The 26,774-nt window shown below is 49.4% G+C and overlaps 1 long non-coding RNA gene across 1 annotated transcript; it reads left to right on the top strand.

Annotated features, from left to right (window-relative positions):
- The first annotated feature begins 22,028 nt into the window (after nt 1–22,028).
- On the top strand, nt 22,029–25,927 carry LOC131904688 (uncharacterized). The gene is made up of 3 exons (XR_009377796.1): nt 22,029–22,493; nt 22,853–23,048; nt 24,319–25,927. It is a non-coding gene; the product is annotated as an uncharacterized LOC131904688 (long non-coding RNA).
- Nucleotides 25,928–26,774: the final 847 nt, after the last annotated feature.

Below are 26,774 nucleotides of genomic sequence, written 5' to 3'. Positions count from 1 at the left end.
GCACATCTGCTGCGTGGGTTGTCCTTCTTCTGTATGGAGAGGTAGAAAGTTCTTTGTACTAATTAGTTGTTCACCTGCAGTCTAAATGTTAGCGATGTTTTTCTTCAGCATACCACCTGTGATTTTATGACATCTTTTCTCACAGTCATTCAAATGTTTACATAGTTAACTGTCCCTTCCGTGACGATCCCTCACCTGTTACACCTGACCTGCCATGGTTTTAATGACCTCTTTTTTTTTTTTTTTTTTGTTTTTCGAGACAGGGTTTCTCTGTGTAGCTTTGCGCCTTTCCTGGAACTCACTTGGTAGCCCAGGCTGGCCTCGAACTGACAGAGATCCACCTGGATCTGCCTCCCGAGTGCTGGGATTAAAGGCGTGCGCCACCACCGCCCGGCCGGTTTTAATGACCTCTTAATGATTTCACTCTGGTTAATCATGAGTTACTTGTGGTCGTGGTTCCATTTTATTCATAACGGTCCAGCCCTGCTCCAGAATTCACTCACCCTAGAGCCCTAGCTAGGATAAGTTCTCAATCAATAAATAAACACACTTTAAAATGTTACTGAATTCAGTCAAAAAGTGTTACAGAATTCAGTCAAATAAGCAAGCTTGGACAGTGTGGTTCCAAGGTTAAGGTTGGAGGAGAAAGTTCCAAGGCATTTGGCCTAGAAACCACAGCATGTGGTGAGTTGGAAGTGTAATTTTAATCAATACATGGAATAAGATCGGGATAACTTCAGCCGCTAATAGAAAATTATTAAAAAACCACAGAAAATGTGTCCTGTATTTGTTTCACTTTAAAAGCTGCTTTGCCACTAAATTATCTGCTGTTGGAATCAGCGTTTTTAATATGGAAGAGTCATAGTTTAATATAAAAATAGTCATGGTTTAATATGAAAGGCCAGAATTTAATATAAAGATAACGAAGTGAGGAGCTTGGATGGCTGTCGGGAGCGCGGCGAGACAGATTCCTTTATCCACCCTGGTGTCTGTCCTCAGCTGGTGGTGGTGGCACAGCTGGGGACATGAGGAGGTGGGGAGAAGTCTCAGAAAGAGAACCCTGGGTGGCCAGAGAACGCTGCACCTGTTTATGTTCTGCATGCGTGTTCAAGCAGGTGAGTGCTAGATGCACGTGTGGTGCGGTGCGGTGCAGTGCGGTGTGGTGTAGGTGAGGTGTGGTGTGGTATGGTGTGGTGCGGTGTGCTGTGGTGTGGTGCAGTGCAGTGCAGTGTGGTGTGGTGCGGTGTGGTGTGGTGTGGTGTGGTGTGATGTGTGGTGTGGTGTGGTGTGATGTGTGGTGTGGTGCGGTGCGGTGCGGTGTGGTGCGGTGTGGTGCGGTGCGGTGCAGTGTGGTGTGGTGTGGTGTGGTGCGGTGTGGTGTGATGTGTGGTGCGGTGTGGTGTGGTGTGATGTGTGGTGTGGTGTGGTGTGATGTGATGTGTGGTGAGGTGTGGTGCGGTGTGGTGCGGTGCGGTGTGATGTGTGGTGCGGTGCGGTGTGGTGTGGTGTGGTGTGGTGCGGTGTGATGTGGTGTGGTGCGGTGTAGTGCGGTGTGGTGTGGTGTGATGTGCGGTGCAGTGCGGTGTGGTGTGGTGTGGTGCGGTGTGGTGTGGTGTAGTGCAGTGCGGTGTGATGTGCGGTGCGGTGCGGTGTGATGTGCGGTGCGGTGCGGTGTGGTGTGGTGTGGTGTGGTGTGTGCTGGATGGGTGTGTGCTGGATGGGTGTGTGTGCAAATGAGTGCTGTATGTGTGTGTGCGTGCCTGTGTGTATGCTGTGTGTGTGACATTGGGTGTGTTATTCAATCACTCTCCATCTTATCTTTTGAGACAGGGTCTCTACTTAACCTGGAGTTCACTAATCTGGCAAGCCTCACTAGCCAGCGAACCCCAGGGAGCCCTGTGATACTGCCTCCCCAGTGCTAGGATCGCAGGCACCTACGACCACATCTGGCTTTACCTGGGCTCGGGGGATCTGAACTCAGGTCCTCACACTTGTGCAGCAGGCATTCTACCCACTGAGCTGTGTCCCTAGACCCCTGTTTACATTCTTAAAGCCGGTCATCAAAAACGAAGGAAAATCATGAGACTTTGGGGAGATCCCTAGGCTCTCATTGGAGCTGTCTTTAAAACACAAGAAAGGTCACTGAGTGATTTGTGCAGTTCCTTCCCACGCTGAGGTCCTGGGCGTCTGTGAGCTGTTCTGCAAGATCCTTGCCCCATGGAGTCCCCTGGGACTCTAAGGGAGGTGTGAAGGCAAAGCCACCACAGCTGTTACCAGCTGTTCCACGAGGCTGCTCTGGGATCCCACAGAAGCATCAGCACACTGTCTGTAGGAGTTAAATTAAATTCCAGGATCTCGTGTGAAGGCGGAACTGGCCTTGATGTTTTTATCTGTCTGGTGCAGGCTCCTGGGGCCTGTCGCAGCTGAGATACAGCCGGATAAGGGATGGACCGGGAGGGAGCGGAATGTTGGCTCTTCGGCTTGCGTGTGGTTCATAATCATTCCACTGCACAAGCTGTACTCCGGCCACTTCCTGAAAAGTACCCACGATGACTCATGAATTCAGTCAGGTATCAGATGCGCTTGCAGACTCTGGTGAGGCTGGAGGACACACAATTACATATGGAAAGAACTCACACTGTCTTCTGCCAGGGTGTGGGCGTACAGTTACTTTTCTCATTTTGGTGACCAAATACGTAACAGGAAGCACAGTAGAGGAAAGGCTCATTGTAGCTCACAGTTGGAGGGTACCGGCCATCTTGGCAAGGAAGGCTCAGAAGAGCTGCTTACTCATATCCAAGTGGCCCAGAAAGCAGAGGGGGATGAATGCTGGGCAAATCAGGGCTTCTCCCTTGCCGTGAATGGAAACTCTTCACTGTATAAAGTTTCCAGCTTCAGATACTTTTTTATAGCGATAGAAAACAAACTAATACTACCCTACCCTAGCCTACTCACTAGGGCTTTGGGGGCTGGTGATCAGATAAATACGCACAAGTTCTGGTTTGGGGGCCAATTCTAGTCTGGCTGGTGAGACAGCCAGACTCAAATGGAGTTAATCTGACCTGGGCAGGGTAGCTCTAAAAGGGAATTATCTCCTTCATAATTTCCACTAGCCCATTCCCATATTTTTTTTTATTTGTTTGTTTGTGGCAGGATCTCATGTAGTCCAGGCTGGCCTCAAACTTACTGTGTAGCCAAGGATGGCCTTGAACTCCCCATCCTCCTGCCCTCCCACCTGCAAAATATGTTATTATTTGATGACTTTTCAGACTCTGTTGTCTTGAAGGGGTTTTTGGTTTTGTTTTTTAAGACAGGGTTTCTCTGTGTAGTCCTGGCTGTCCTGGAACTCACTCTATAGCCCAGGCTGGCCTTGAACTCAGAGATCCACCTGCCTCTGCCTCTGGAGTGCTGGGATTAAAGGGAAACACTGCTTCCACCACCACCTGGCTTGAGGTTTGTTTGTTTGTTTGTTTGTTTGTTTAAAGGTAAGATCATGACTGCAATAGCTGGGCTTCTGAGATGACCCTGAGTGACTTCACATAGGTGGATCTTCTGGGTACGGCACCACTCCAGGAACCAGGTCAGAGTACCCAGCAGCAGGGAGCCAACTCTAGGTGACTCTGCTGGCTAGCTTCATGTCAAGGAGGGAACCTCAACTAAGAAAATGCCTCCATAAGATCAGACTGTGAACAAGCCTGTAGGGCATTTTCTTAATTAGTGATTGATGGGGGAGGGCTCAGCCCATTGTGGGTGGTGCGATCCTAAGGCTGGTGGTCCTGGGTTCTATAAGAAAGCAGGCTGAAAACACCCTAGTTGTCGTGCTAGAAACCCCATCCAATGACTGAGGGAACCGGATGCACAGATCCACGGCTAAGCCCCGGGTGGAGCTCCAGGAATCCAATTAGCGAGAAAGACGAGGGTTTATATGAGCGAGAATTGTTGAGACCAAGGTTGGATAAAGCACAGGAACAAATAGCCAAACAAATGGAAACACATGAACTATGAACCAATGGCTGAGGGGCCCCCAACTGGATCAGGCCCTCTGGATAAGTGAGACAGTTGATTGGCTTGATCTGTTTGGGAGGCATCCAGGCAGTGGCACTGGGTCCTGTGCTCAGTGCATGAGTCGGCTGTTTGAAACCTGGGGCCTATGCAGGGTCGCTTGGCTTGGCCTGGGAGGAGGGGACTGGACCTGCCTGGACTGAATCTACCAGGTTGATCTCAATCCTCAGGGGAGTCTTTGCCCTGGAGGAGGTGGGAATGGGGGGTGGGCTGGGGGAAAGGCAGGGGGGGGCGGGAGGGGGGAGAACAAGGGAATCTGTGGCTGACATGTAGAATTAAATTATATTGTAAAATAAAAAAATAATTAAAAAAATAAATAAAAGCAGGCTGAGTAAGACATGGAAAGCAAGCCAGTAAGCAGCACTTCTCCATGGCCTCTGCAGCAGCTCCTGCCTCCAGATTCCTGCCCTGACTTCCTTCAATGATGGAACTATTATGTGGAAGAATAAGCCAAATAAACCCTATCCTCCCCAACTTGCTTTGGTCATGGTGTTTCATCATAGCAATGGTAACCCTAATTAGGACAGTGGCCCTGACTTAATCAGGGGACCCCCCCCGCCCCCCCCCACACACACAAAGCAGAGTTCTCTCTCAGGTGGTCACAGAGGAGGAGGCTAGAGAGGCCCATTCCTCCTGGCCAAGAAGGAGCCCCCGGGGAGTGGTAAGCTCTCTCACTGCGGGCAGCCACAGCTGACAGCTGGAGGGACCTCATCCCTCCAACCTCCAAGAGCTGAACTTGGCCGAGAACCAGTTCAGAAGTCAGTTCTTCCCACAGAGGGTCAGGAAGGACGGCTGCTGGCTGACACCTTGGCTCCAGAAGACCCGAGTGGCTAATTCAGGCCAGACAATACGCTGACCTATAGAGCATTGAATTAATGAATGATATTGTTTTAAGCTGCAGCATTAGACAACCGTGCTGATGGGTCTCACAGATAGAAGATGAGCACATATCAACTCTGATTTAACTAGTGAGCAATATCAGCTATGTTACTGGTTCCAAGCATTCCCAGAGCTGGACAGGCAGGTGGTCAAGAACACTGAGGTTCATGGAGATGGCTCAGTGGGTAAAGGACCTTGCCACCAAGCCTGAAGGAGGTCAGTCCGGGGACTGAGGAAGGAGAGAACAGTCTCCCACAAGTTTTGTTTTTTTTTTAAAGATTTATTTATTTGTTATGTATACAGAAGAGGGTGCCAGATCTCATTACAGATGGTTGTGAGCCACCTTGTGGGTGCTGGGAATTGAACTCATGACCTCTGGAAGAGCAGTTGGTGCTCTTAACCTCTAAGCCATCTCTCCAGCCCTGTTTTTGTTTTTTAACTCTATGCATACACATATGTATTTGTACAGGAACTTGAGTGCACACACACACACACACACACACACACACACACACACACCACACACACACACACACACACACACACACACACACACACACACACGATGCATGAAATTAAAAAGTTCAAAAACCAAGAACGTTGAGAAGATATGAACATGGTCAGCATCTACAGGGCAATGCAATTCCTTCGTGCTTCCATGCCCAGGGATGATTTTCATCGTTAGCAGGCTCTATGATTTCTACGGTTGTAAGACAGCCGGAAAGCAATGAGAGGAACAGGTAACCGGAAGTGTTCTAGAAGGATCCCGTGCTGTCCTCTCACCTGCTCAAAGCCTCTCACTGCTTCCCCAGAGGTCTGGTTCAGCAGGACAGCCCCCACTGCCACACCAGCCTCGACTCCCCGTTAACGGCCCCTGCTACCCCCTCTCAGGAGATGGTGAAGGCCAAGGGCTGGGGGCCGCAGGCCAGCCTTGGCTCCTTGCCAGTCCTTTCCTGTCTGTGAGCTGACTTACTTCTGTCTGCTTCAAAAGTCACATGTGTGAGACAGGACAGGGAGCAGTCACCCCCTTCCCACTGCTGAGGAGACTGAGGCCGAGAGGGGCAGGAACAGAAACAGGGTGACCGAACCAGGATGTGCACAGTACTCCGCACCCATCCCGGGACTCGTCTGTTCCTCCCTCTCCATCCTCAGGGACTGAGCTTCAGCTGTCTATCCCTTCCCCTTCGGTCTGGTGGCCAGCCTTTGCTCCACACCACGAGCACTGGCTGTGGTCTTGGATGCCCAGTGTCCGGCGTGCAGGCAGCCATAGACCCTGCCAGACATGTATTCCACCCCCACTTCTCCCATCATGCACTGCGCATTTGAGTCCCTTCTCTCGCCCCAGCAGCCTGACAGACCCCAGAATGAGGTCCAGACGTGACTTTGCCAAACCTGCTGTACTAAAGGCCACCTGCTCTGCCTCTCAGGCTGCCTACCCTAGCTTCCCGCCTCTGCCGCTTTCCCTTCAGCTCAGCAGCTGGACAGTCATCTGTGAGGCCGATCTGCTGGAGCCTATTCCCAAACGATCCTCCCGACCATTGCCAAGCACAGCGCAGGACAAGCCGTGCCCGGGAGTTGGGCAGCCAGCTGGCAAGCAGGCCACCTGCCTGGCTTGCAAAATGCTAAGTTTTTGATTGCTTTGCTGTTCAAGTTCATGAGCAGAGAGTACCAGAGCTCAGAGAGTCTGGAAAGAGCATGGTCTAACCACGTGCTATCACACAGGGTTACCAACGCCCAGAGAGACCTGCACTCTACTGTATCACTGGGAGGGGCCTGGGGCGGGTACCAGACGGGTCAGGTCTAAGGAGGTTAGGACTGACCTTTCCTGACATTCTGTTGTTCGTTGTGGAGGGAAAAGACTCTGGGTGTACAGATAACAGTCTGGGGTGCAACTTGATTGGGATTTTGTGCCTTGCTGGGGAGTCTAGAATCAAATGCCACCCCAGCTTTGTGACTTCAGTGTCTCCTCACTCCTTGTCCCCATCCCTAAACAAGTATTTACCTCAATAATTCCTGAATCTGGGCCGCACAAAGAACACGACAGGGGACAAAGATTTTCACTGATAATTATGATATTTTCAGAAACATCAGGTGGGTATAATTATGAGGGGCCATATGGAAATGATAGACCCAAAGTATTAGAAATTTACCTGACTGAAAACGTCATATTCCAGAGATGCTCTCAAAGATCAGTGAGTGACTGATCTTAACAAAGTGGAATCTCAATTTTACTTACTTCTAAAGTACATCTTGTTTCTTGAAATTGTAATAGCTTTTAAAAAGGTCCAGATGTCTTAGGTAATTCCTGAGCACGGATATTTTTGAAATGTATTAGGCTTTTTTTTTTTTTTTTTTAATATGAAGATGGAGAAGGAGGCAGAGGAGGAGAAAGAAAGGCTGGGGGAGAGAAGGAGACAGGGAGGCTGGGAGGCAGGGATTGCTGAAACTGCCTTTTAATTTTTCCTTGGTTCTCCTCATACTCATGATGCCATTGGGAGGTGTGGCGCTGCCTCTCTGGGCCTCCATCCCTTTATAAAGCTGGGCTTGGGTACTGAGAGAAATGCCACCCGGGAAGATGGTCACTGTGTTATTTATCTTTCAATGACCCTGTGCCTAGTCTTTGGCTACTAACAGTGGAAGCCAGTGTTAGACCCCCTTGTAGCCCCAGTGTCTGAAATGAGGATCGGAACCAGATGAGTCCTGGCTCACTTCCCAACCCAAATCTATGAACAGCCCCTGGGCCTAGCAATTATGAACAAGCAAGACCACGGCAGGACCAAGAAGGTTCCGGTGGCCAGGCTTACAGGGAGCATTTCCTCTTTCTTTAGTTCTGCCACAGCTGTATAGCCAGACAGTTCAGCCCACTGCTGGGGACTTGGATCACCCCTCCACAGTCTGTCCTTTGTGCCTGCAAATTGGCAGCTACCCTTCGGCCTTACACCTGTTGTATTGGTCCTCCCACGGAGCAGCTGCTGGAGGTGAGGACAGTCGGAGCCAGACAACTAGGAAAGACTCAGCATCAGGGACCCAACACACACACACACACACACACACACACACACACACACACACACACACACGTACACACGGCTGCTTTTGTGGGTTATATTAAAACACACCTGCAGGCTTTCTTAGTCCTAATTATAATGTAGTTTAACAGGGTCTCTGAAGTACTCAGGGTATAGAGACAGCCAGAAGCCTGAATTCCTGCTGCAGCTAGCTGGGGGAATAGAGGGGGCTTCCACATGAATATGCAAATGCTCCTCTGAAGGCTAAGGGAGCCCAGGTTACAGATGCAGGAGATGGAGGAAAGCCACGGTTGATGATCACTGTGGCTTCCGTAGTGACCCAGGCACACCCTTGAGCTTTACACACAGGGTTTTGTTCAACTACCCCCTGCCCATCCCAGGCATTAGGTTTTTGTGTGACAGGCTGGACAGAGCATGCTCCGTGGTTATGACAAATGGAGGTGAGCAAAGGCCCTGCTGTGGGAAAAAGCCATCCCGAGGTCAGTGTGGTGGTAGGCTCTGTATAAATGTCAGACTCGGAGAACTTGGGTGAGTGCTCACTGATGTATGCCTCAGAGACAGGCTCCTGGAGTGCCGCAGCACCTGTTGGGTGGCAGATGGACCTGCACAGCTTGAGCTCTGATGTGCCAGGGTCTCACAGCTGGGCAAAGGAAGTGAAGGTGAAAGCCCGTTTTAAGATAACTCACAAAGAGAGCTGTGCGCTTGCTTTTGGTCTCCAGCTTGGAAACAATTTTCCCCGGTTGCCTGACTCCAGCTGTTCTGGCCTGGCCTATGTCTCTCTCTACCTCATCGTGAACCTCCTGAGGTTTGTTCTTCAAGCCTCCAGGCACATGAAGGCTGCAAGCAGCTTGGAACTCATAGGAGGGACAGTCGATGCTATCTGCCAGGCCTAAAGGCTGGGTCTGTTAGAAGGACTAAGAATAAGGAGATTCAGTGGGTCATGACATGCACCGAGAAGGCATTTGCCGTGGGTAGAGAGGATGCCACGTATCTGGGATCAGATGTACTTTTTGTTGATTCTTTGTTTCCTTGAGGCAGGGTCTTCCTGTGTAGCCAAGGTTGGCCTTGAACTCTTAGCAGTCCTGCTTCAGCCTCCTGAGGACTGGGAGTATAGATGTGTGCTAGTACAACCAGCCTCGGGTGCACATTTGATGTGATTCCCATAGCTGGCTATTCAGCAAATGCTGAAGGCACACAGGGTCCTGCAGAGGGACAAGCCCAGCCTGGATGGCAGGTGCCTGGGTTCCTGAGTAGTTTTCTCTTGGCCTTCTAGCCTCGCTCCCTCTGTGTCAAGTGCCTTCTGTGTGCCAAGGGGCCGGTGTGACTTTCTCATCTCATCCCGGTGCTGTGAGTCCCCATCCCTGTGTGTCTGTGGCCCAGGCTTCAACCCTTTCATTTACGGCAGTCTTCTCAGCCGGGTGTTGGCAGAGTCCTGTTAGACTATGTGACTAAGGCCCAGAAATGGTACATTTCATATTTCAGACACCTACTGCAGGATTCAAACTCGAGATTGTCTGGTGTTGTTAGGTGTTTTAACTCTTTTTTTGGGGGGGGGGCGGGGGGGGCTTCCACCCAGCTACCAAATAAGTACACGGAGGCTTTTTCTTACTTGTGAATGCCTGGCCTTAACTTGGTTTAGTTTCTTGCCAGCTTTCCTTAACTTAAGTTAAGTTTAAGTTTCCTTAACTTAAATTATCCCATCTACCTTTTGCCTCTGGGCTTTTCCCATTCTCTTACTTCTGTAAATCTTACTCTTACTCCATGGCTTGCCGTGTAGCTGGGTGGTTGGTCTGTGGAGTCCTCCCCTTCTCTGGCTCCTTCTCGATCCCCCTCCCAGATTTCTCCCTGTATATCTTCTCTCTGTCTGCCAGCCCCACCTATCCTTTCTCCTGCCTTGCTATTGGCCATTCAGCTCTTTATTAGACCATCAGGTGTTTTACACAGGCACAGTAACACAGCTTCACAGAGTTTAAAAAATGCAACATAAACAAAAGTAACACACCTTAAAATAATATTCTGCTACAGTCTGGCTTCAAACCTGTGTCCTATAGTCTCAGCACTTAGTTTCTCAAGACAGTTCCAGAAGACTTAAGTTTCTGCTCCCCATCCATTCTGTTTGGATGGCTTTCATCAGGCAGAAACCAGATCTGAGGGAAACGAGGTGTACTGGAGGTGGTACTACTGATGGGATCCATGTCCATGGGGAAGCCAGGGGACGTGTGATGGGTGGGCTGAGGCTAGCCTCCCGCACATCTGCGGCTAGCACTGGCTGGCTACCACCAACGAGCCATACAGTAGCCATGAGCCGGTTGAGAGCAGACCATGACTTGGGGAGCAGTGGAGAAGGCAAGGCTGTGGGTCTCCAGATGTAGAGTGGCCCCTTCCCAACCCACACCAGGAGCCAGCCATATGAGTGTCTCTGGTCTTCTCATCCCATAGACATCCTGGCCGCTGTCTAGTTCCTAACCCTAGGAAGCAAGTGGCCCAGCGGAATATCCACTACCTGAGTACTCTATTCGGGAAGGGAGTTCCTAGGCTTTGGGATGACGCAGTCATGGAAAGGGTTGGAGGAGAGGGCTCCCAGCCTGCCATACGGAAAGGCCCCCAGGACAGCAGAATTCAACCACGTGGCTGTCACTGTGCTGAGAACACTCTTGGTGCTGCCTGGGTCCAAGGGTGGAAGGACCACCATTGTCACCTGTGGAAATAGTATTCTGGACACACAGCAGGGAAACCTTGTGCTCCTGTGACCCAGCTTTCTGGAAGGAACAGAAGGCGGGTTGAGGCAAGGCTGTCTCTGTTTTGTGTTGTTTGTTTGTGATAAGGTCTTACTCTATAGTCTAGACTGGCTTAGAACTCACTATGTAACCCAAGACTGGCTTCAGACTATGTAGCCCAGGCTTGCCTCAAACTCATGGCAATTCTTCTGTCTCATCTCCCCACCCCCTAGTCTCCTTAATGCTGGGGTTACAGGCATGTTTGACCATGCAGGACCATGGAACGTTTCACTGCTGACTTTCAAAACTCAAACGAGTATACTCTATTAACACATCTACTCTGCGCCCGTGACTCGCCACAGTGGGGTCCAGGAAATGAGATCTTAGCAGCTAACCTCTCCACCAGGAGCAGGGTCCTTTGAGCAAGATGCTGTGCAGGATTCTAGGGAACTATGTCCTTGAGGTTATGGGAGCCCTTGGGTTTACACAGACAGCCGCCGACTCATACAACAAAAGTTCTCTCCAAGAGCACATAGCAATCGAGGGCAGGGTGGCCAGGAAGTGCCCAGCCATGCCCACCTTCTCTGGACGCAGAGGCAAAAGGTTATAGCTGTCTGGACCAAGGAAGTACTCTGAGTGGAAAGCATGGAGCGCTTGGAGGCAGTGGGGAATTTCAGTCCAAATGCAGTTGAGATCACATCTTGGCTTTGTTCCCCACAAATGCATAGTTATTTGTATTTCAGCATAAAATCCCAACTCCTAGGGCCTGATTAACAAAGGCAGCGCTCGGCTCATTCCCCCAGAGGCCTGCCAGATGGAAAGCCCAACGGAATTTCACTTTGAAGTGTTCCGTGTTATCTGGCTCATTTGCAAAAGAAATGAGCTTTCTGGGATGTTCAAATGTTTCCAGACAGAACCAGTTGCCCCCAAGTGGGAATGAAGTTATAATGTCTCCTTTTCCTTGGGCTCAGGCAGACTGGCACAAAGGTACACAGCTCTGTTAGAATCAAAATGTGCCTTTTCCCCTGGCTGTCCCGGGAGGCACCAGGAGGGGGATCCAAATATAAACACCTTGGATCTAGCAGTGATGGATTGGTCCTGGGTCCTGTTGTGTCTGCGCCCACCTCCCACCCCTGACTGTGAATCAGAAAGGCAGCATGACTGGCCTGATGAATACACACTCATTTGTCACTACCCTGACACATAGGTGGCTTCCCAGTCATCAGCTTCAGAGTCTGTAGGGGTTGAGAGAAGCACAAAGCTTTGAGTTCAAATCTCAGTTTTGCTGACTTTTAGCATGTGACCCTAGAGCCTCAGCTTCCTTTTCTGTCAAGTATACTAATTGCATAGCAAGATAAAGAGACAGTGTCGAAGAGCTTCAGAAACTACAGAGAGCCACATACACAGAGTGAAGTACCTACTATGCATCGCCTGCTCCTGTCAAAAGGAAGTGTGTCTCTGCCTGCCCTGTGCCCTCTGTCTATAATGCCTTTGCACATCTAATTCCCTACATCCTGATCAGTATCCCTGTTGCCTTTTGGAGTAGGGGTGGTGATGGAGTAGACATGGCAGGGGACATGAGCCCTTGCCAGTCTGGAGTCTGTGAATGGCGTCAAGACTTCTCTCTGTCCTTGACTTATAGCCCAGCATCTCAGGGCTCCTGGAATGCTGGAACTGATCTGACTCTCAGGAGTCATCCAGCCCAACCCAGGGGTCAGGAAAGTGGAGGCTGAGACACCAAGGTGTGTGTCCAGCTCAGCAGTGGGCAGCAGAGCCTTGAAGGCCCCAAGTCACAGTATCACCTCGCCAGCAAACGTCTTAGGTCTTTTCTTTTTCCTTATGGCCCAGTCATTATTCTTCTGAGAAACAGAGTCAGTAGGAAACAGCCAATCTGTGTTGTTATTTGTTTTTTTACTCTTTTTGGGGGGCCCGCCATCCAGCTCACAAATAAATCACACATGGAGGCTTATTCTTACTTATAAATGCCCAGCCTTAGCTTGGTTTCTTTTTAGCCAATTTTCCTTATCTTAAATTATGCCATCTACTTTTGCCTCTGGGCTTTTCCCGTTCTCTAACTTCTGTAAATGTTACTCTTACTCTGTGGCTCGCAGTGCAGCTGGGTGGCTGGCCCCTGGAGTCCTCCTCCTCCTCCTCCTCCACCTCCTCCTCCTCCTCCTCCTCCTCCTCCTCCTCCTTCTCCTCCTCCTCCTCCTCCTCTGGCTGCTAGATCTTAGATCTCTCCTCCCAGGTTTCTCCTTCTATATATTCTCTGCCTGCCAGCCCCACCTATCCTTTCTCCTGCCTTGCTATTGGCCAGTTCTTTCTTAGACCATCAGGTGTTTTACACAGGCACAGTAACACAGCTTCATAGAGTTAAACAAATGCAACATAAACAAAAGTAACACATCTTAAAATATTCTGCTACAAATTTGTTTGTCTGTCTGTCTGTCTGAGAGACCCATTGTAAGGATTTGGCTCAATTATAAGGAGGCTGGCAAGCCCCAGATCTGCAGACACAAAGTCCCTGTCTCAGACACAAAACAATTTGAAGAGCAGTGATTTGGCCCATTTGGTAAAACTCAAATATTTTCCAAGCATAATAGCACACTACTAAGGAGGCAGAGCCTGGAGGGTCCTGTGCTTGAGACTATATTCTGAGTTCAGGGTCAACCTGAGCTGCATAGTGAGACCCTATGCTTATTTATGTATTTGTTTATTTATTTATTTAATTTATTTTATAGATTTTTCAAGACAGTGTTTCTCTATGTAGTCCTGGCTGTCCTGGAACTCACTCTGTAGACCAGGCTGGCCTCAAACTCAGAGATCTACCTGCCTCTGCCTCCCAAGTGCTGGGATTAAAGGTGTGCACCACCATCACCCAGCTATGGGTCTATTTTTAAAAATTCAATGTTTCTATGTGAGTCTCCCATTTAATTAAGTGTCACGCGGCTCACACCCTCCTTCCCTCTACCCTGGATCATCATACAATGGTGCAGGTCCAGAATCCCTTGCAAGTGCACAGAAGACAAAGTTGGCCAGGAAACTTTCTCCTCCACTCTGAGAGGACACTCCACTCCTGCACGACAGGAAGCCTTTGGTTACCTCTGCCCTCTGACCTGTGCAGGGGTCAGACATGAGTAGAGGGTTCCATTCCAGAATGGCCGCACCCCAGCATTCCCACTGAATTCATGGCCTCGATCTCAAAGAAAACAGCAGAGTAAATTTCAGAGCAATTACAGGTACAATGGTGTCGTTCACACCCACCAGACTGGAGTAAGCCCCAGAGGAGAAGCATGGTGGGGATATGACCTCACCAATAACCTTCCAGCCCTGAAGGCGCATGGTGACCTCTGACTTCAGTGTTCGACAGTGGGACACCCCTCTTCTTCCCCACCTGGCCCCCAGGAAACTGCTCCCAGCCAAGTGTCTTCTTACTGGAAGCTGTTTCAGTCTTCTCTAAAGGATCCTCATTTTCCCCCATTTGTTCAGATGATGCACCCCAGGATGCTCTGTCTGTGGGTGTCTCTTCTCATTTCCCAACTGTCTCATGACTAGGCATCTCTAGTTGCTAACAAGCCCCACATTTACATCCATGCCCCAAATTCCCTGTTTAGTCCCAGGCTTGGGTTTGCCACCTGCCAATTCAGTGTCTCTGCCTGGGGAGAGCATATGGTGTCTCTTTCACAAGGACACTAAAGCCACCATGCAGGCTGCAGCCTCATGACTTCATCTTGGTCTAATTCTTTCTTAAACACCCCACGTCCAAATACACCCACACTGGGGCCTAAGGCTTTAAGATAGTAATTTGTGGGGAGATGGGGTTGGGAGGCCAATTCAGAGTTGACTCAAAACTTCTGGTGGGCTGGAGGGGGAGCTTGGCAGTGAAGAGCACTGGTTGTTCTCACAGGGGACTTAGGTTCGGTTCCCAGCACCCATGTGGTAGCTCACAACCACCCATAACTCCAGCTCCAGAGGATCTGACACCTTCTTTTGGCCTCCACATGCACCAGGCACACATGTGGTGAATAGACATGCGTGTAGGAAAAACACTCATACACATAAAAATTAAAAAATCTAAACAAAACAAAGCCCTCAAACACATAGACAACAACGAAAGCTTCTGACAGACGGATCGTGGTAGCGTTGATCCCAGAGGCAGAGGCAGGCGGATTTCTGTTAGTTTGAAGCCAGCCTGGTCTCCCTAGTGAATTCCAAGCTAGTTGTGACTATATATTGAGACTCTGTCTCAAAAACCAAAACCAAAGAGAAACAACAGCCTTCTGAGACTCACAATTAACTCTCAGGCCACGCTACCACTGTCCTCCCTCAGAAAATGAGAAGCCCGTATTCCAGCGATTGTGCCCAAAAACCTCTGTGCCAGCTCGGGCTCCTGGCTCCAAATCCAACTGGCTCTGCTTTCGGGATGTCTCCAGATCTGAGCTATGACTGGTAGCACCAACCTCAAGCCACCGTATTCTCTGCTTGGCACACTGCGATGACCTATGTCCTTGCTCTTATGCCAACCTGCTTACGTAGCATGCTGCCCGGGGACACACGGAGTGAACTTAAGACGTAAAACACAGCGTGTTAGTCAGCTTCCTGCCACAGTGGAAATAAAACAAAGACAAACATCTGAAACAAACAAAGAAAAAAGATTTGGTAGTGTTGATCGATGTTTCAGAGTATTTGCTGCACGCACTTCTGGCTCTGCTGCCTCGGGCCTGTGAGTCAGGAACAACATGGCTGAAGAGGAAATTGGGGGGTGGCCGTGGCTCACCTTATGGCCACCAGGAAACAGTGAAAGCCATTTCCTTGAAATAGGCTCCACCTCTTCACATTTCATTCATCACTAAGAGATCACTCAATCTGTTGATGGGGTTACAGCCTTCATGATCCAATGATTTCTCCAAGCTGAGCACTCCGGCAGTGAGGAGGATGCTTTGAATCTGTGCGTTTTTAGAGAACATTTATTATCCAAATCGTAATATGTACCTATGGCTTGTTGCTTGGTCCAATGACATTCAAGGTCCCTATGATCACTGCCAAGGTCCACCCGCCTGGCTGCCCAGGGACTCTCCAGTCTTTCCTTCCTCAGCCCTCTGCTCTAACCACACTGCTTCCCAGCCCTCCATGCACTCCCACCCCAGGGCCACTTTCCCTAAGGCCCAGTTGCCTCCTTTGTGTCATTGTCCAGCATCACTTTGTAAGGCCCAGTCCCTTCTGCCCAGACTCCCAGCTGTCCCCGTTCTCCTTACTTGTCCATCTTTTACTTGATAATAGTGCTCACTTGTGGATATGCCGTGTAACTTATTTATCATGTTTATTGTCTGTCTCCCTCCACTGACACCATCAGAAAGATTCTCAGTAAGGACCGGAAGGCAGGCAGGGAAGGTGATGAGGACCAGACAGCAGCGAGGATCTCAGAGCCCCAGATGTTTTTGGGACATCCCTTCAGCCACCAGCACTGTGCCTCAATATGCCAGGTACAGTGCCACAGTCATCAGGCTTTAGCTGCTGTGGCTGGAAACTCAGTGTTTCTCCAGCTCATAGACTCCTGCTTCATTGCATCAATAGTTTCTGTCTAAGGCAAATACATGGACTTGGCTGAGCCTAGATGCCAGCTGCAAAGGAATCTGGGAAAGCAGGCCTAATAATCCACGTACTTCCTCCCATTTACCCGAAGTCATCTCTAGATTACTTCTACTCAATGGAAAAAGCTTTGTAAGCACCGGTTGTACTGTTTTGTTTGGGGAATAATAATAATACAACTTTAGAAGTTTCTATGTGTTTGTTACAGATGAAAACATTTTTCTTAATTAATTAATTAATCTGTAAATCAGAACTCGTAGATATGGAGGGCTAATCATATTGGGACCCCACTTAATGCTAAATACAGAAATAAGACTCAGATACTGGATATCTACAAAAGGCTGAGTGTTGTCTATGTTGGGATGAATAGAGATTAGTTGTTGCTGTGACAGATATGACTGTGCTGTTTGGGGGAAGAGTATGGGAGTATCCGGAATGCTGAGCTGGAAAAGCCACTGAGTGCTCAGAGCTTACTGAACTGTTCAGTGGGAGCTTCGGAAGATAAGACTGTGGAAAGAAATGCAAATAATGGAAGCCTGGCTTGTGATGTTCCGGAGAGATGCAAAGACTCTCTCAGGACCATCTGTGTCATATTTTGTATTGAGAATTTGTGATTGCTGGTCAGCTAGACTGAAGAATCAGCTGTGGTTAATGAGATCAACATGATCGAGGTGAAATCTTCTGGGAAATGTTTCTTCGGAGCTGTCACAGTGAAGCTGTAGTCCAGGGGGCTGAAGGCTACCCATCAAGTTGGCAGCAGAATTTAGCAAATAATATGTAAGAGTCTCCCACATGGTACTGGTATTGAAGGCATGAAAAAGTCATGGAGAGAAGCTGGGACTTGGCACCATGTGGCAAAGTTGGAGTCCTCAAAGAGAGGCCGCTGTTGAAGGTGCAGAGACACTTGCAATGAAGACCCCACTCCTGGTACCAACTTTGTTGTAGTTGGCTTTCTGTTGCTGTGATAAACACCATGACCAAAAGCAACTTGGAAAGGAAAGGGTTTATTGGGTTTACTCTTCCAGATTGCAATTCATCACAGAGGAAAGTCAGGGCAAGAATTCAATCAGGAACTGAAGGAGACATCACGGAGGAACACAAGCCATAAGCTTTCTCCTTCCAGCTCAGGCTCAGCCAGCCTTCTTGTCTAACCCAGCACCACCTGCCCAGAGGTGGTATAGCCCATGGTGGTCTGGGCCCCCCAACATCAATTAACAATCCAGAAAATGTCCCCATAGACATGGCCACAGGCCAACCTCCAATTGAGACTCTCAATCCCTCCACGATATGTCAAGTTGACAGCTCACGCCAATGGGGAGATATAAGAATAATACAGGCCATCTTCTGTTATCATAATGTAATAAGCCATAGCTATTTCTTTGAACAATTCAAGTTAAATAGGATACAAGTAGAAAATACATTAATTTTTTTCTCTCAATGTCTCTTCAAATTGGTTCTTTGTAGTTCATTACCTCTCCAACCCTTGGGTGAAATCTCAGATGTGTCCCATAACTTTTCCAATCATCCTTGGATAACAGAAAAGCCATCAATTTCCCCTGTGGGCTTAAAAAAGAAAAAAACCATGTGAAACTCCGACATCTCCTTAGCTTGGCATATCAGCACAGTGCATGTTCTGTGGGAGCTGACGTGACAAGAAAGAGCAGGTTATGAGAAGAAACAGCTTTGACAGTTTGTGTGGAACGTTTCAAAAATCAGCTATATGGAGGAATTATTTCAGATTTGCATGCAGTGGAAGAACTATTACAGAACTCCCATGTACCCTTTACCCAGCTTCCTGGGGTAGCACGTGGTAATATTGAAATATAAAGTCACATCCTGAGCATTGGCATTGACAGACTCCCCCATCCTACAAAGCTCTCTCCAGATGTACTCCTGCTCATCTGTATGGGTGTGTTTGCTTCTATACACAGCATCACATGTGTAGGTTGGCATGTCAATCACCACAGTCCAGACACTTTATGCCCACAGATTTCTCACATCTTAGAGCCATGCCCATACCCTCCCCCACAGTGAGATTTTTATTAAGATGTATTTCGTTTTTCTTTATGTGTACGTGTGTGTCTTTGTGGGGGTGTGGGCACAGGAGGCGGGAAGAAGGTATCAGACTCCGCGGGAGCTGGAATTTCAGGCTGTTGTGTGACACTCCACATGGGGACTCAGACTTTCTGGAAGAGCACTTGGCACTCTTAACTGCTGAGCCAGCTCTCCAGGCCCCCTACAATGAGTTTTGACAAATCTATACACTCACACTCATCCCCACAGTTAATGACAAGGACATTTCTATTGACCCCTACCCAAAGCTCCTTTGTGGCCTCTACAGGTCCATTCCCTCCCCAGCCCATCCTCCAGCCACAGATCTGCTTCCTATTACTACAGTTTTCCTTTTTCTAGAATTTCATATCCACGCAATCAGCACGATGGCTCTCAAATTTGCTCATGCTGTTGCAAGCATCAGTAATCTATTTCTTTCTTGCTGAGCAAGTTACTCGCATAGATAGATCCCATTTCACATATCCCCTGGGACCTTAAACCTCTTTTCATTGGGGTCACAATGGACCTATGGATGGCTGTTTTAATGTTCTCATCTGTTGATTCACCATCTGTATTGAGTTACTGCCCATATTTTCCTACTTCTTAGACCGCTGGGTGTTTTTTTTCCCCCTCTAGGTAGGCGCTGCTTGTTTCCTATGCATCGTTGCCGGATTTTGTGTTCCTTTAAATAGCACTGTGTTCTGTTCTGGAGTGTAAATGGATCAGATCTTTTCCTGCTTCCAGATGCCTTAGTCTAGAATTATGTCAGGCCCACCTGTAAGACAAAACCTTCCTGAGGACCCTACTCCATCAGGGTATTAGATCTTCCTTGGTTGGGAGAGCATGAAGATTTCCCAGCCCAGTGCCAGCTCCAGATCCTTTTCTGGTGGCAGTTAGTGACAGCAGACACCGATTAATGTCTTAAAACAGAACATGGAGGCAGGAACGGTAAAGGAAAGAACAAAAGGCCTGACTGTGCGGACCCTCTCTCCTGAATTTCCTCTCAAATCCGTGTCAATACAGCTGTTGCTCTGAGTTGTTCTGGGGCCAGTTGGGAGAGGAAGAGCAGTGGGTTCTGGGGAGGTCCAAGGTTTGCAGCAGTGGCCCTCCCGCCACCGTGTGACCACAGGGGGATTCTGGGCCTCGCCCTTCAGAGCTGGATAATAGAGAGCTGGGGCAAGATGCTCCCGGAGGCTCGCCAGCCTTTTACTTTTCTGGCCAAGTGGTATTTGTTTTGTTCATCCTTTGGGCACTCCAGCTCTACTCCAACACAGCCTTCTTACTCCTAGTTCCTATTTAAATATAATTTAGTTTTTATTTGATTTATGGACTCCATCCCAGCTGCTGAACTTCATTGGGCTGGGACAGTTTATTGATTTTCAATAATGGCGGGGGCGGAAGAATAAAGAGATGACGGCGGCACTTGGCTGCAGACCCGGGGCTGGCCGAGGGAGGCAGCATTAATCACCACTGAGGTGATCACTCAGGCTGTCCCTGGTGGAGCAGTGACCCTGGGACTCCATCATCCTGGGACAGCCCCGAAAGGCACACAGTGATCATTTGCCTCTGCTAACAGGTTACCACACCACACCACCCTACCTCGGCTCTCACCCTTCCCTCCCATGGATAAGTCTCTGGCCCATCTGACACTAAATGAAGGTGCACCAAAACTCAACGGTGACAGGAGGTGGAGGGGACAGATGTGGTTGTGGTTTCTCTGCTGATAACACAGCAGGGTGAGGTCAGTGTTTCCTCCTGGCTTTCTTTAGTCCCTGGACCTTTGCAAATGGAAGGGAGATTGATATAAATATGTAATTACACTCTCGTATGTGCACCTAATAAAATCAAATTACTACTTCATGTTAGGATAGCTTAGTGGAACTCTCTGCCTAGAAGCTATAGGATTGTGGGAAAGTAGGAGGGGTTAAAAGTGTGAAGGATTCTGCTTACTAAAGTCCCTCCCTTTGTCTTAAACAAAGCCTTACAAGAAACTGCCCTAAAAGATGGTCCCCGCAGCTCTCTGTCAAAGGGCATATAGTAGAACACATTTGCTAAGGAAGAGTACTTTAATTGCTCCCTAATATGCCTGTTCCTACAGTCTGTTCCTATGCACATGCATAACTAGAACGGAAAATTCCTTTATCAGGGGACTCCCAAGGACAGCTCTCATATGGTCACGTAGACAGAGGTTATGACACTGTTATCTGACCTGTAAAGGCTGTAAGAAACTATGAGGGGACTGAAGGACCTTCTCAAGGCATTAGCCTGGGCCCAGCGGACTCTTAAAGAGTTCATTCATCTATTTGGGTGCATGGTCGATTCCTAGATGTTTGGGATTTCCATAACGCTATGCTGTCTGTTCTGCAAGCCGCATTCTAGCTCTTTCCTGGCCGCTGCTCCGTTAGGGCTCCCTTAGTGGCTGCCTCCTCTGGAAAGCCTTTTCTGACACCTCCCCCCAACACCTTTCCTCCCTCTCAGCGCGGTGACCTCACCCCACGCTCTCCCAGAGTCCTGTGCTGACCTCCCTCGTTAGGACATTAACTGCAGTGTCACAATAGGCACACCAGTGATGGAGCAAGGTGTTGTCATGGCAACGACACTGGTTTGTTCTCCTCCAAGAGCCCCCTACTGAGCTCCCAGCTAGGGCGTGGGGACTGTGACTCTTTGTCCAGCCAGTGTCTTAAATGAGATACTCAGTACAGACTTGCTGACCAGAGGAAAGGCAGTTGACGGCGGCGGTGGCGGCGGCGGCGGCGGGCTGGAGCTGTAGCTCAGTTGGTAGAGTGCTTGTACAGCACGGTGAGGCCCTGGGTTTGACTCCAGCACTGCAGAAACTGTATATGGCGGAGCATGCTATAATTCCAGCACTGGAGGGGTGGAGGCAGGAAGATAAGAAGTTCCAGGTCGTCCTCAGCTAACAAGTCAAGTTGGAAGCCAAACTGGGATACATAAGACTCTTTCTAAATAAATAAGCAGGTCAAAGGTGGTTTAAAAAAGATTGATTTTCAAAGTTATTCATTGATTCAAAGTCTGAGCACCAATTCCTTATCTTCTGTGAGTGGTGTTGATGTTGATGAATTTACCCCTACTCCAGGTAACTCTGTGTGTGTGTGTGTGTGTGTGTGTGTGTGTGTGTGTGTGTGTGTGTGTGTTCAAGCAAAGCAAAGAGACCAGCCTAAGGTCACACAGCCGAGTTTTAAACAGGCCATGGCTGGATCTCAGCACCGAATCCCAGTCCTGACCTGTTTTTACTGGGGAATATGGCTGGTCCCCTCACTGTGGGGAGAGAGTTAACTAGACCAACATTTCTCAGCCTTCGAGAATTGATAAATTCTCTGAACTGTAGCCCCAGGGAAATGCATATATGCACTGAAAAATTTATAGCTAAGGTCATAGGTTTGGACACCCCTGTAAATCCTCGCCCCAGGCCCCAGGCCCGCAGGACTGAGCTCCTGCCCTGGGAAGGCCTGGCTTGCTTTCCAGCCTCTGGAAGATTTACTGTTCCCTTGCTGACCAAGGCTTAATGCATGACACAATTCTTTCACTCCTTTGTCAAAGTCTCACCCTTACCTCTTCCCCTCCAGCACAGTGGCATCGGGACCTCCCTGCCATGAGACCCTATTAGCCCCCCAGTCCCTGGGGCCCTGCCAGGCTGTCACTGTCACACTGAGTCCTGCTTCTGATTTCTTTTCCACAGTGTTTCTCTGGATGAGAAGCTGTGCATGACAGCGGGACTCGGCCCCCATCGGAGAAATGGCCAAGTTCAATCCTTAACAAATAAAGCCGCCGCCATCCAGTAATTCCCAGGAGTCGTGAAAAATGTGATTTCCTTGCTGTAGCAAATAGAGAAGGTGGGAGGCGGAAGGATGTGTGCGCCTTGGCCTGTGGAAGAAACCATAACAATATAAATCAGCACGATGGAGGAGCCTCTCTCTATTCATTATCTGGGCATGGCAGAGCTAATGTGTGTGTTCACTCCAGGATCAGCCGCCTTTCCCCTGGAGCGAGCTGCTCTTTTCTGAAATCCACCAGCAACATGGCAGCAAAGCCCCAAGTTTCGCTTCCTAGAGATCATGGTTATTCTTCAGAGTTCACGGTCATAAGTGCCAGCCTGGGGACTCTATGCTGATCTGGGGGCATCAAGAGGCAGACACTGGAGGTGTTGGTGAGGGGGATGGGCCCAGGGATCAAGTTAGCGAGGCTACCCTGGCTATGGGTGGGGATACAGTAGAAGGGGCTGGAGGGATGGGGTGCAGGCCGGGTGGGAGGAGCTTAAAGCAGACAGGGGTGGGGGTCAGAAGAGAAGTAACCCCTTACTTGGTCCATGATGTGATGATGGTATGCCCACTAAAACTACATGCAGACAGGACACTGCCATGTCTGTAGGCAGGCACGTCTGCAGGGGTATACGGTGAAGCGGGGGAAGCCATTGGGTGGAGCTTCTTGGAGGACTCTAAAGAGAATGCTAAGCCATTGGGTTTATTCCCCACCCCTTTTTTCCATGTCCTCTTTCTTCTCATCTAGAATGCAGATGGGATGGCTGGCACAGCAGCTGTCTTCATGGAACCATAAGGGGAGAACCAAGAAAACCAGAGACCTGAAACACTCTGATGGGCTTGAGTTGGGGAGTCAGTGCCAGACACTGCCTGCATGTGGACTGGCAGTGTGAGAAAAATCGGTGCAGGGAGCAAGTGGAAGAGTTATGTGGGCAGATGGATTGGTAAGCCTGCTGCTCTACACAGTCCTCAGAAAGCACATAAGGGGACACAGGACACGGGGTGAGTAGAGATAGGATATATAGATGATTGATAGACCATAGAGATAGACAGATGATTGATTGATAGAGATAGTGATATAGCTAGATGATACATAATGGATGGATGATGGGTGGGTAGATGGATGGATGATGGATGGATGGACAGATGGATGGATGGTGGCTGGATGGATGGATGGAAAGATGGATGGATGGTGGCTGGATGGATAGACAGATGAGATGATGGATGGACGGACGGGTTGACAGACAGACAGACAGACGGATGGATGGACGGATGGATGGATAGAAATATATTCTTGGAAAGATTGTCCTTCAAGGAGCAGGCTAGTGACTAGGAGCCTTCAGAGAGGGAGCACCCAGAGATAAGGGGACACCTGGAAAGCAGAGTCCTGGGAGCGGAGGAATGTGGGGACTTGGGAACCAGTGAGTGGCCACTAGTACATACAACTGAGAGGACACATGGTGTCATCAAAAAAGGACGTTGGTGGTGATCCTGATGAAGACTGAGGAAGAACATTTGGTGACTCCATCCTGAAAGGTCAAGACCAGTCTGCCAAGGGCTCTACTGTGCCCTCCGGGTCCTCCCTGCTCAGCATAGCTCTGAAAGTCTATGTGAAGTCTGGACAGTGGGGAGAGAATACCGTCCCCAGGCCATGGTCACTGTGCACATGCTTCCCCCTGGTCCCAGGCTCTTGGGTCCTCTCATTGGTCTTAAGCTTTGCCTGCTCTAAGGGTGGGTGGTTTGGTATTCAGCACCAACTACCCCTGGGTTCTGTGGGCCTCAGGCAACTTGCTCAAGACAAGAGATCTCGAGCAAAGACAGAGCAGAGTTGGAGTTCAGGCCTTTGGACTCCAATCTGCAGGGCCTCGAGGCCCACTGTGGAACTTCTCTGGCTTTTAACAGACGCCTTAGAGGTTGGCCTGCTGCCTGCATGCTGACTCCAGGAGGGGAACTATGGAATTTCCCACCCCCACCCCCCAAAATTAGGTACTCCACCACATATAAAAACAGATTTTTTTTCAAGAGGTAAAACATCTGGAATTGCATAGCACAAACAGAAACTAAGAGGCCGGGTTACATGTTTAACACATGCTCTCTGGTTTTAATGACGCTCAGAGACCTGAAATGATCAGCCAAGCTGCTCCTTGCTGCTCTGGCTTTCCATGTTTCCCCGGGGAGATGCCATTGATTTTTCTATCTTGTTTAACCCGCTAGGATTCCCAGCGATGGATGATCTTCTGGAGCCTGAACAAATACCCCAGGAAGGTTCCAGATCTCACAGATTCCCAGTCACAAAAAGTCTGCTTCTAAAAATAGTACCTGGCTCAGCCCTGCTGCTCAGGCAGCCTTCCTCCACGTAACTCTGCAGCTCTCTGCAAAGGACGGAGTACAAAGTACTAAGGACTTCTGGTCAAGGGCAAACTCTGGCCAGGAAATGCAGCTACCATGACAAAGGCTGAGGAAAGAGCAGGGAGCCCTGGCCAACCTCAGACACTAGATGGATTTGGCCAGAGATCACCAAGGGTTGGTAGCTTACCTTTGTGGGAGTCAGCAAGCCCCAGTCCAGCTGCAGTTGGCCACTGATGGCCCCGCCCCCTATTGGCCCCACCCCCTGTTGAGTCTCTTCTCTATGGACTCAGGTATTTCTATCCAATATAGTTGGACGTGCCAAACCTTCCCTGCACCCTGAGTTCAGCGCCAACCTGGACTGGAAGCTACAGAGATGTGAGACATCAAGCTCCTTGCAAAGAACTCATTCCTCTGATTAGCCAGATAGCCCGTGGGTTCAGTGAGCAGCATGGAGGCCTCTTCCCTGGAGGACCACAGTCTGCTGTCTTCTTGCTATGCCCATTTCAGTTTACGTTTATGAGGGTGAATAACTGGGAGGGTTATTCATTGGGACCTGATGCCCAATGGGGAAGCAGCTCTACCTGTGTCTTTTCCCCAGGGCCTGAGCCCCAGAAGACCAAAGATGGAGAAGAACTCTGTACCTTTCTTTAACTCCAGGGGCAACAGTGGGTGCCATGATGCATGTGTGGAGGACAACTTGCAGTAGGCAGTTCTCTCCGAAGTCAAGTGAGTTCAGTCAGGCCTGACAGAAAGTGCCTTTACATGGTGAGCCATCTTGCCAGGCCTAGCATTCTGTATTTTGCATGTGAGCATGTGCAGTTGTGTACATGTGTGAGCTTGTATATGTGGTTACATGAGCATCACATATCTGTATCTGTGTTCGCCCACAGTGTGTGAGCATGCGTGCATACTTTGTGGATGTGTTGTACGGGTGTCTACATTTGTGTTGTGTGTCCACACGTTTGTGTGTACCTGTGTGTATGTATGTCTCACAAGGAGGGAGCCTTGCTCCTCTGCACTCAGGCCAGGGACTGATTAAGAAACCTGGGGTTTCCATCTAACACGCTGAGCTATGGGAATGGCAGAGCCAGACTTGAAAGACGGATGAGTTCATTTCCAGCTTTTGCTGTGAATCGGTGGTTCCTGGAATGGCTAATGGCCCAGAGAAGTAGCATTTGCATCTAGCAGAGTAAGAGCAGCCTCGAGAGGCGCAGCTGAGGGGTGATTTAGAATAGCTATTTGGGAATGTCTACCATTTTCCAATAATGCTTGAGAAATTGCTTCTCCCGAGAAGACAAATTTCAAGTGTGCTGGAGGCTGGAGAGGATGCAGGTTCCCAAGGCTGAGAGCACCATGGGCCTCCGGAAAGCCTACCACTCTGGCCACCTCGAGGCAGACCCACTGCATTGATTGCCTGCTGCCGCCCTGCACCCTCTCCATGTTCATGCCCATCTCCTCCTCCCTCCTCTGGGTCACCCCCCAACATCTATCTGATGAAATTAGTATTTGAAATACAATAAAGTGATTAGTTCACTTGACTGTGACAAACATATTTAATCTTGGCCGATCAATAGTGTCAGAAAACTGATGCTGTTAGTTAAATCGTCCTCTGCTCAGAAAAGCTAATGGTCTAATTGAAGATGGCAAGCTAGCCGGTCTCCGGCTCAGCCCACGCACTCCCTCCCATCGTGTATTTGGAGGGCTCTGTCTGACTCAAACTCCAACAGCCTGCTTTCTGTTCATATGGGACCTTGGAGAAACCTCCTTGGGTCTCAGTTTCTCCATCTTTCAGAACAGTGCGGGGATTAATAAGAGAGACCCAGAGCTCAACCAACTGACTGTACCAAAGAGTCTGTGTTCCTCAGTTCCCCGTCTGAGGAAAGGGCTGCTGATCCTACTGTATAGAGTTCCTGGAGAGGCAGGTGAGGGGTGGGAGGGGCCCAGCCTGGGTGAGTGTCTTGTCTCCTCATTGTAAATGAGGAGGTGAGATGGAGGGACTGTGATGGTTCCAGGAGCCCGGGTGTTCCCTAGCCTCTGAGTCTGACATCTTGACTAGGATTGGGGGTTCCTGGGTAGAAGCTGGAGTAGGAAAGAAAGCTGAGTGACCCCAGAGACCTAGGGAAGGCTGACTTGAGACCACATGTGCATGGTTTGGGATATGGCAAGCAAGAAGGTTGGCATTAGGGAGCCGTGCTTTCTGGCTGTGAAATAAAATCAGTCCCACTTCCTTTGAGCCCAGTGAGGCCCCCTGACGCATGGTGAGGCTGGTCCTGTCAGGGTGAGGGAGAGTCTCCTTCCCTCCCTCCCTCCCTCCTCCCTTC

The sequence above is a fragment of the Peromyscus eremicus genome, chromosome 2, assembly GCF_949786415.1.
Source record: "Peromyscus eremicus chromosome 2, PerEre_H2_v1, whole genome shotgun sequence".
Classification (NCBI taxonomy): domain Eukaryota; kingdom Metazoa; phylum Chordata; class Mammalia; order Rodentia; family Cricetidae; genus Peromyscus; species Peromyscus eremicus.
Note: the sequence above shows the minus strand (reverse complement) of the source record. Positions and strands in the feature narration are given on the sequence as shown.